The sequence below is a fragment of the Papaver somniferum genome, chromosome 5 (assembly GCF_003573695.1).
Source record: "Papaver somniferum cultivar HN1 chromosome 5, ASM357369v1, whole genome shotgun sequence".
Lineage (NCBI taxonomy): Eukaryota > Viridiplantae > Streptophyta > Magnoliopsida > Ranunculales > Papaveraceae > Papaver > Papaver somniferum.
The window spans coordinates 115,849,225-115,859,555 of NC_039362.1; the positions used below are offsets into that span (position 1 = coordinate 115,849,225).

Below are 10,331 nucleotides of genomic sequence, written 5' to 3' on the forward strand. Positions count from 1 at the left end.
TAAGAAAATCCAATTTGAATGCCATAAATATTTGATAACTCATTGAATATCCTAATTGAATACTTATAAGGTTTTAAGATTGTTAAATATCCATGTAAATCCTAGTCTTCCTTTAGCAGGGTCGTAGCAAAGTATTTGGGCCTCTACGTGATGTCACCAAAACGAGACCTATATAAGTAAAAAAAAAAAAAACCTTTTTTCTTGTGATTTATGTACTGTATAATAACAGAAAAAAAAATGTAACAGGTAATCAAGTGATACACTGTGCTATTTTGGCGTGATACCGTTCACGAATCCACCATCTAAAGAATCAAGTCGAAGGCTTCACCACATATTAAGCAGAAAAAAGAGAGATAGACAGGTAATGTACGGGTATTACAACTCTGCATCTGGACTCAAATGCCTGAATAACATCTCAGATCAATTACATCGAAACCCACCATCAACAACCAAGTTCCTATAGGCACCACCGTAGTTATCAAAAGTACATCTTTTCTTTTGGAAAGCAACGAACAAGGGCCTACAACCCTCGACACCCTAAACCATTTACACATCGCTAATTCCGACATCTACTCTTGATGCAATATCGGATCCGGAGACTGCTGCTTACATTCCGCTCCACCATCATGTTGCTGAAAATTTTGGACATGCCAATACGATTGTACTGATGAATCTTTTACCACATACCCTCGTGTAATAGCTATTTATTAGTTTAATTAATTTCATGCTTCAAAAAAATGCCAAAAAAAATGCCAAAAATACATTTTTCTGACGAAGATCGATCATTTTACCTTTTTGATGCGAAATCATCAATTATCTTTGTAGTTTTTACGGATGGTAACATGTAAACCTAGCTGTTACCAAACTCGGGGAAATTCTGTGGTTTTTTTGCACAAATCTTCTGGTCCTTATTGCGCTAGTAGAAATTTTTCAATAAGTCTCAAGTTCGTTGCACGGTTGATAAATTCTATAAATGAAGTTTTTTCATGGTTTGATGATAAACTTTCCCATATGTATCGTGAAATTAGTCACTTAAATGTTGGTTTGAGTAGAAGCCATATATACGTCGTCTTTGTTGAAAACAAAATATAAGTTGATCTTCAAATAACCTCTTTGCACATTTTTTCAAGCAATTCTCTTTATAACTTTCTAATATAGTTGCCTCGTTATAACCTGATCAAGGAAAACCTATAGCGAAGAAGAATGTGTACAATTATAAAGAAACTAAAAAATCTAGTTGGACACGATGTTGCCTTGTTAAAACCTCGCCCGGAAAACCCATAAGTACAAAAACCAAGATGAAAGAAAAATGGGAACCCTTTCACCAGAAACACCATCAAAACCCATTTGAACAGATGAAATAATTTTAGGGTTAACAACATGAGCTCCAGAAGAACCATGAGAATCATCCAATGTGGGAAAATCCACTAACCCAAAGATCGTTCCATCTTCGTGTTTTCATTAACTTGATTTGATCTCAAAACTGGTTGAGGATGAGAAGAATTTGGATTCTCTATTCAACAACAACAAAAAAAGGGATCTAAGAAATTGCCTCTAATTTCTTCAGCCACGTCATCGCTCACTCTCTCTCCTTTATGAGGGTTTTTCTAACAACTAACTTGTATGAACACTAGAAGAATAATGGAACACATGTCTATTATTAAAGGTATATTTTTTGAAGAGAAAATGGCTCAACAGAGTCCAATTTGAACTACCTCAAAGATTGAGGTTTGAAACGACACAATGTGGTGGAGAATCATCATTCCATCACAAATTTACATTCTCATGCATAACATGTTGACACAATAGATGCGCCAGATTGTTCGTACTCTTATGAACATATTAAAAGCTTACATCAATATTAGAAGAAACAACATCTCTAATTTATAAAATCACAAATTTTATACTCCATGGGATATCAGTTACATCGTGTAGGATAGCCGAAGTAACATTTGTTGCATCTCCTTCAATAATGATCTCGAACATAAACTTCTTACCCAATTCCATACCAATTTTACAGGCTACAGATTCTGCCAGCAAAGAAGAGGTATCATCAAAATTACTTGTTCCACAACCAAGAGTTTTCCAGTGTGATCATGTGCAATTGCTCAAGCAGTAGCATTTTTCGACACAAAAGCCGCGTCCACATTGGTCTTGATGTATTGAGGCTGATGAGGAGACCAACAAAGGTTATGAAAAGCATGGGGACTACTATTTTTTATATCTGATTTACCATCCATACACAAATCAACATCCAGTAATGCTTTTTTAATCACCACATTCTCTGAAAAATTATCTTGTGAAAAGATCATATCATTTCTTAGTTTCCAGAGATTCCACGTAATGCACATCCTCTTAATAAACTCATTTTCTGAATCTAAATCCATCCATTGAGTTAAAAGCTACTGTAAATTATCCAGCGGAGAATTATAACTTACGTCCAGATTTCCTATTTCAAACACTAATCTTGATCGAGTACAATTAAAAAGGAGATGAGAAATAGATACTTCTTCTTGCTGACAGAACATACAAGAAGTTTCAACACTAGAAACAAACCTGTGAATGTTGCTTTTAACTGCAATTCCATTGTAAATAACTTTCCATACGAAGATTTGAATCTTTGGCAAAAGATTAGAGAAAGACCAAAATTTCTTATATGGGAAAGCACTTAAATCAGATGAGGAAGGAGCATTATTCATCAGAAGATGATAGCAGGATTTTGTTGTAAATTTACTTGATAAATAGCAAGACCAAACTAATGTATCTTCTGATTCCACTTCCGAGCTTAATTAAATCGACGTTACGGACTGAACCGTCTACGGAGGAAATAACTCATTTAGAAGAGGAAGATTCTAAGATCTTGAGTTGGGGGAAATCAAATATGAAGGTTTACTGATGAGATGATCTAATCTTTGATCTAACCACTGATCATCTCAGGTATGAGTCTTGTTGCCATCAGATACTTGCCAGAAAACTTTATTTTCGAGAATGTGACGAACTTCTATCAGGATACTCCATCTTGTTGTACATTTGATTGGCTTATCCACTGTCCATAATGAATTGTCCTGCAAATATTTGGCGCTTAACAGTTGCACCCACATTGTTTCCTCATTTTCCAGAAACCTCCAAGTGAGTTTAAAAATGAGAGAAAAATTCATCAACTCCATGTTTTTAATACCAAGACCTCCACATTCCTTTCTTAATTCCATCTTGTCCCAGTTTATGAAGTGCAGTTTTCTCTCTTCAGTTGAGTGTCCCCATCAGAAACATCTTTGAATTTTTTCAATTTCTTGGGTAACACCTTTTGGTAACACGCAAAACCCCATAAAATCTCCCCTCCTTTAAAACACTAAGTCATATGAGCTCCCACGTCGCACGGTAAATGTGACATCCCCTCAAATTAAATGAGATATAAGCTTTGAACTACAACAATTCTGGAGAGGACAAGTGGCGAGATTCTACTGGTCGGAGCATTAAAATTTGAATTACACTATGTTTACACCCTGTTTTTAACTGGCCATTTGTAACACTGTTAGCAAAAACGTAGGTGGACAATACTTCAGTCAGCTTTTGTGCCTAAGCAATTTGTTACACTTGATTTACACCGGATACTTAACAGGACGTTAAGTAACGTCGTTGGTGCGGACAACACTTGCCTCAGGATCTAAACCTAACTAAGATACCGTCATATCGTGTTCTTATTCACGTATCGGAAAATCTAAAACAGAAAATTTCAGGACCCGTATCTTCCTCTGCAACACATAACCCTAGCTGTGCCTCCACCTAATTCTTTTTTCTTCCTTTCTATCTGGAGAGTACTCTATTTGAGAAGCGATGGCTACAACGGTTTCGTTTCCGAGGTTTTAAGCTTTCGATCAGTTATCCCTTTTTCGATTCCATCATATTTTCAGTTAATTTTGACAGCGAGAATTTAGAAGCTGAAGATGACTACCATTGATTGATGGATGTGGAGCTTGGGTTATAAAGTTCTCATGATATTTATCAGGAAAAATGGGTTTAATTTCGATTGAATAACAAGGGAAACGGACAGTTTTCACGATTATTATGAGAGTTCAGGAAATGGTGAAGAAGAAGACTGATACACTTTCAAGAAGGTATAAAAATCAACAAACCCAAACTAAACTCTGTTTTGTTGTTATAAATGTCACTATTTATTCTCAATGCAAATTAGCGGTTTCAAATTTGTGGATTTTGATTTTGATTTTGAACTTTGGGTTCTCAATTTGGGGATTAAATTTTGAAATTAGGTTTTCATAGCAACCAGGGGCAGAGGGAATCTGGAAAGGTGTTAGTTTACTCGAATCACATGCACCAGTAAACCTCTTTAGGTAATCACAAAGAGGGTTTAATGAGTTGTAAGTATAAGCTTTCGATATCTTTATGCTTACAATTTTGATTTTGTTTAAATTGCTTTCAAAGTGTATGTTTAAATACTTAAATGAATGATTTGGTTCGATTTGAGTATGGAAAAGTCTTTCCTTAAATGAATGTGATGTACCATGTGGGGTTTACTTGGTTAGTGTTCTGATAATTTATAGTGTTTTGATGATTTATGACTAATCTGATAATTTCTGGATATCACAATCAATATCAAAGGGTTAAAGTCTAAACATGGGGATTGCCCTTACTGGTAGGGAACCTCATAACACCTACCCGCATCTCTGTTGTTATACCAAATAATATAAGAGAATAGTCTTCGTCCAGTCTCAGCTAACTTTCATGTATGAGTGGCTCAATTTTTGTTTTTGTTTTCATCTATTGATGTTAAAAAGCTAAAGACATGTTTAACGTGGTTTGGTTTTTCATGTTTCTCCAGCGAATATATTGATAACGGGTAGGTTATCTTCATGCTTCTTTGTATGCTTTTTTAAGTTCTGTAACCTAGAAATGAAAATTTCATTATGCAATAGTTAAGTAAATGTGGTAAGAGGAAAACTATGTAAACATAATAGAGGTATACAATATAATGTCTTAACAGTTGCCCGTTAGGATGAAGTGGGTGTTAACATACATTTGCAAATTCTGTGCAGGTAGGTCAGGTAGGTAAGACAGCTTAACCATCTTATCAAGGTTGGAATTGTGGAGAGGAGTATATGTGGTCCTCTTTCAAGAATAGAGGTATGCCATTCTCTTGCCTGCATTGCAAAATACAATTTGGCACCGATTGAAATTTCATTTGACAGGGTCGGTGTGCTTTTGATTTCAAAAGGCACATAGATTTCAGCAGGTACCATCTTTCATCACATGTTCCAACTTTTTAATGAAAACACTGTGTTTTTTATTTTGTGAGTTAGCGGGTTTACTTCTTTTTTGACTTCTTAGATATGTGAACTCTTCTTTTCTCCACTGCTAAGTCGCGGACTCATCTCATCTTGCCTCAAACAGTCGGCATAGGAATTGATTTTGTTTCGCTCTTTTCCTATGGTAATTGATTTATCGGCCAACTTTCCGTGTCAAATGCTTAATAGATTTTCAAATGCTTCTCATGAGCCTATGAAAGGTGGGTTAATGAAATTTTCTCAGAATTTTGATCTTCGATCCAAAAGATACTGAAGAAAACATAATTTCCCTATTTTTCTTTGTATAACAGTGTTCATGACATCCATTTTTGGATTTTGTGGGTTTGAAATATTAGGTACTGAATCACATACCTTCATCTGAGTATCTGATGTCTGAGAAGGTGAAGATAAAGGAACTATAGATCAAATTGGCACAACTTATTTTTCTTCAAAGTTGAGTCCTGGTATTGGCTATTCATGAAGATCTGGATTATATGGTATCACATTGGTTTTAGATTGTTTGAGCAATAAGTCTTCGTAAACAGGTGTGCGTAAATTTTGAGCCTTTGCACAACATTAATTTTTTGGACATGTTTTATCACTAATGTTTGGATGTTTGGTTAAATTATAATACAATATATTTTGGTCTTTTTTCCATGATCAGGATCCCATCCTAATTTATATTGACTGCTTATGTTTTTGACATATTTCTATGATTACATAGTGAATTAAGGATGCGAAAAAAGAAAGAAGTGAATGGGAGAGGTGTGGTAGCGCTGTGGTATCCGGTGAACCTGATGATGCCCTAAAACTGAAGTCTGAAGCTCTTGGAATTTTGAGAGAGGAAATATGCTATTGAAGTTAATGCCAGATCAAGCCTTGATATTTGCTCAATGCTTTTATTCTTTTTGCATTTGATAAAGAGCTTACAAATCCAATTGATTGTGTTCTGTGTTACTGGTTGCATAGATTAATATTGCAATGGACATTTGATTCCAACTGGAACTTACGGTGCTCTTCTTCTTTTTATTTTTTGCTGGTGACTTGATATCTCTTATTTCTGCGATTCTTTGTTGACTGGTGATTTTAGACAGATATACCATTACTGCCTTATTCCAGGACCGAAGAACACTATATAAGCAACTGTACCATATCTCCAACTTCAGGAGATTACAAGAACACTGTTCTACTGCACGCAATACCTCAATTGTGTAGTATCTCCATGTATGACTAACCACAGACTGAACTTATAAGTAGGAATACTAACAAAAGAGATCAACGAGGTTATAAAGCAGACGAGGTTGAAGTAGAGATACTGAGTGGCATTTCAGCATGTGTAGTGGAATACTGCCTACCAGATGTTACGTTCACATGATATATAAGGAACAGGGTTCACATGATATATAAGGAGACAAGGTTAGTTACGTTAGTACAATCTCATTAGTAAACCTTTCATTTACCCAACGCCGGGGTTTAGCTCATAGGCGTCTATTTTTAACCAGTGAAACAGATTATTTACCTTCACAAGTCCTATGTTGTATGTCTTACAAATCTCCCGTCGATCAGCTGACACTGATATGGATCCTACCAACTGAATCTAAAGAATGAAAGCAGTTAATACTGGAGATCTGCTCAAATCGAAAACAGAAGGTAACATGGTCAGAAGGGGATATCGACCGATACCTTAATGAGATAATGTTTTTGGTTTCTTCCGTTTTGGGTTTGGAACTTTGATAGGTAACGGCATAATTTCATAATTTAAAGTGGCAATAAAACTGAAACGAGCGTCACTTTGGTTTCTTGGGTTCTGGGCGAGGTAAAGCCGAGCCACACCTAATTAAAGATCCTTAGCGATGGGCGAAGCCGTGCAACACCAAATTAAAAATTCATCGGGACCGGGCGAGGCGAAGCCGAGCCACATCAATTCAAAAATCCTAAACCACGGGGCGAGGCGAAGCCGGGTCACATCAATTCAAAAATGCATTGCCACGAGGCGAGGCGAGGCGAAGCCGCACGATACCGAATAAAAAATACATCGAGATGAGGCGAGGCGAAGCCGAGCCACACCAAATAAAAAATGCATCGCGACGGGGTGAGGCGAAGCCCCGCGACACCAAATCAAAAATGCACGACAGGGAAAGGCAAAGCCACATTACACCAAAACAAAAATATGGTTGAAAGAAAAAAAAATGATGGTGGATGGGTTTCGGGTCCCCCCGGTGCGTAGTACGGGCACAAACTCTAGTATAAGGGAATTGCATAGAGAGTTGATTTCGATAAAACCATTCTTCCAGCAGAATTAACAAAACAAATTCTCCAATCAGGAAGTTTCGAAGTTACCTTATCAATGAGGAAATCAAAACTGGAGATTTTGTAATCTGACTTTAGCGGGTAGATGCCAAGATATTTATCCTCCGTCGTCATTTCCCTTACACCCAAGTCCTGAATTGTAGTTTGTCTACTCCAGATGGGAATCCCTTTACTAAAGTGAATTGAAGATTTGTCATAGTTAATCATTTGTCCTGACATCTTTGCATATTCCTCTAGCAGCTTCATCAAGTTCTGCACATTTGTTCTTGTATTTTCACCAGCAAAGAACAAGTCATCTGCAAACATTAGGTGTGTGATTGTAGGAGCCCACCTATTTGATTTGTAACCTTGATATAAATCCTAGATTTCGAATTGATGCATAAGTGAGGATAATCCCTGAGAGCAGATTATAAACAATGTAGGAGAAAGTGGACATCCTTGAAGAATACCCCATTCACTTCTAAAAAAGACATGAGGAGAACCATTCAAGTTAACTGAAAAAGAAGTCGAGACACAAGACATAATAACAGAATGTATACCAGATACACCCAGAATCCCTAAAAAGTCACCCAGAAATTTCCAATTAACTCTGTCATACGCTTTTGCTATGTCCATCTTTAGTGCAAAGTGATCATTGATAGCCTTCGAGTTATTCATTGAATGCAGTAACTCCTTTGGGTTTATGATATTATCTAGGATTTGTCGGCCTGGAAAAAACGCATTCCGAGACCAACAAATAAAATCCTCCAAATATGGTTTAAGTCTATTAGAGAGGATTTTAGTTACTATCTTGTATAACACGTTACACAAAGAAGTTGCACGGAAATCAGAAAAAGAAGTAGGGTTTTTTATTTTAAGAATAAATGTTATGTGTGTATGATTTAGAAGACATGGAAAAGAAGCAGGCCGAAATATCTTTTGGATTTCTCTGTAAATATCATTACATACAGTAGGCCAACACTTTTTTATAAGACACGGGAGATTAACCATCTGGACCTGGTGAAGTGAATGAACCCATTTTAGATACAACTGCCCATGTCTCATCTATTGTTGGAACCCTACAAAAAGCATCATTATCCACCGTGAAAACATAATTAGCTTGAATCGAGAACTGAGGAGAATCTGGCATAACAGGTTGTTGGAATAGGGATTGAAAGTGATGCACCAGAGCACGAGAAATTTCACCCTGAGAATCTGTTATCCAACTTTGATTATCAACCATTAGATGGCTGATTGTATTTTTCCTTCTTCTTTCTTGAACAAAAAGATGAAAATGCCTCGTGTTTCTATCACCATCCTTGGCCCTTTCCGCTTCATACGTTGATCCCAATATGTAGCTTCCACAATGAGGTATGATAGACACATTTTTGTGTCTAAATTGTCCTCAATTTTCTCTATGTTGGTACTCGATTTTGTACTTATTTTGGTGTTTTGTGTGTTTGTATGTATTTTTGGAAAATAAACGTTTTTGGAAGAATCGGCTCGAAAACTGCTAAAGGCACCCCCGAAGACATTTGCTAAGCGGACCTCCGATTTGGTTAAGGGGAATCCGCGGTTATGTGCAACCCAAATTTGTTCTCAGCACCCAAATTACTATCGGCACCTCAACATAAGGATAAGAGGCACCCTTCATCTTCAACATTCAAAAAGAATATTTGCGGGAAATTTGGTTCCACCGGTAAAGGATTTATTATCTTTAAGATAAGAATATCTTCTTGCCTTATAAACAGGAAGAATTTGAAGAAAAAGGAAGTTATCTTGTATTAAACAAGAGAGATATCATTGGAAGATTTTATCTTGGATTTTATTCTGCAAATTAAATAAGATATGAGTTTAGTAAAGAAATATGGAGAATAAAGAGAAGGAAAAATTCCTGAAGATATTTTTAATTAAAAAGAAGAAGATTATGGAGTTATGGAAGAATATATTTGAGTAATGTGTATTTGTGTGTATAAATAGAGAGCTAGAGAGCACATTTGAGGGGGAGAGTTGGGGAGAGAAAATAAAATCATTGCGTTAATAATTTTCTCCCATTTTCATTATATGTAAACACTTTGAGCAATGAAATTATATTTCGAGCGTGTTTCCAACCTGATGAGCTTAACCCAACATTGGGATGACGGAGGAAGCTGGATTTCATCAATGTGGTAATTTTATTAATTCTTTTATTTACTTTTTGCACCGATTTTAAATGATTTATGATTTCCATTAATCAATTGTCATCTTGTTAGATAGTGTATGCTTAGTCTTAGGTGCTTTAGATACACTATGCTTGTAGTTTACAATTGATGTTTTACGAAATCTATCCTTGGCAAAATATTAGAGTTGATATTTCTTTTGTTTGAGCGATAAATGTCTAGGATTAATTTTTGAACCACTTGAATATGAAAGCAGTGAAATCCTGAGTCCCAGTGAATTCTTCATCTCGTGACATATTTTGTATATAATTTCTTATTTTTAGTATTTTTATATTTAAGCCTAGAATCAATTTCAACAAGTCCGAGTGAACGACAACCTTATTTACCACTATTCAAAATTCGATCAATTTTTGGCGCCGCCGACGCGGATTTGTTTATAGGTTTTATTTTATTTGTTCTTTTTTACGCGTTTTGGTATTTTTGTTTGCTTTCAGATTTGGAGCTAAGCTAAAGAAAAAGATAAAGTGCTAAAAAGAAAGGCAAAGCCCAAAAAGGAAAGAAAAGAGAAATCTAAAAGGAGTGA

At 36.0% G+C, this 10,331-nt stretch overlaps 1 long non-coding RNA gene across 5 annotated transcripts; it reads left to right on the forward strand.

Annotated features, from left to right (window-relative positions):
* The first annotated feature begins 3,724 nt into the window (after window positions 1-3,724).
* On the forward strand, window positions 3,725-6,329 carry LOC113282474. Of its 5 annotated transcripts, none has more exons than XR_003326968.1 (6): window positions 3,725-4,115; window positions 4,269-4,376; window positions 4,838-4,855; window positions 5,052-5,521; window positions 5,657-5,845; window positions 6,025-6,329. It is a non-coding gene; the product is annotated as an uncharacterized LOC113282474 (long non-coding RNA). The 5 variants fall into 5 exon arrangements; XR_003326971.1 differs by lacking the exon at window positions 4,838-4,855 and having other exon boundaries at window positions 5,052-5,248; window positions 5,344-5,521; XR_003326969.1 differs by lacking the exon at window positions 4,838-4,855 and having other exon boundaries at window positions 5,052-5,139; window positions 5,205-5,521.
* Window positions 6,330-10,331: the final 4,002 nt, after the last annotated feature.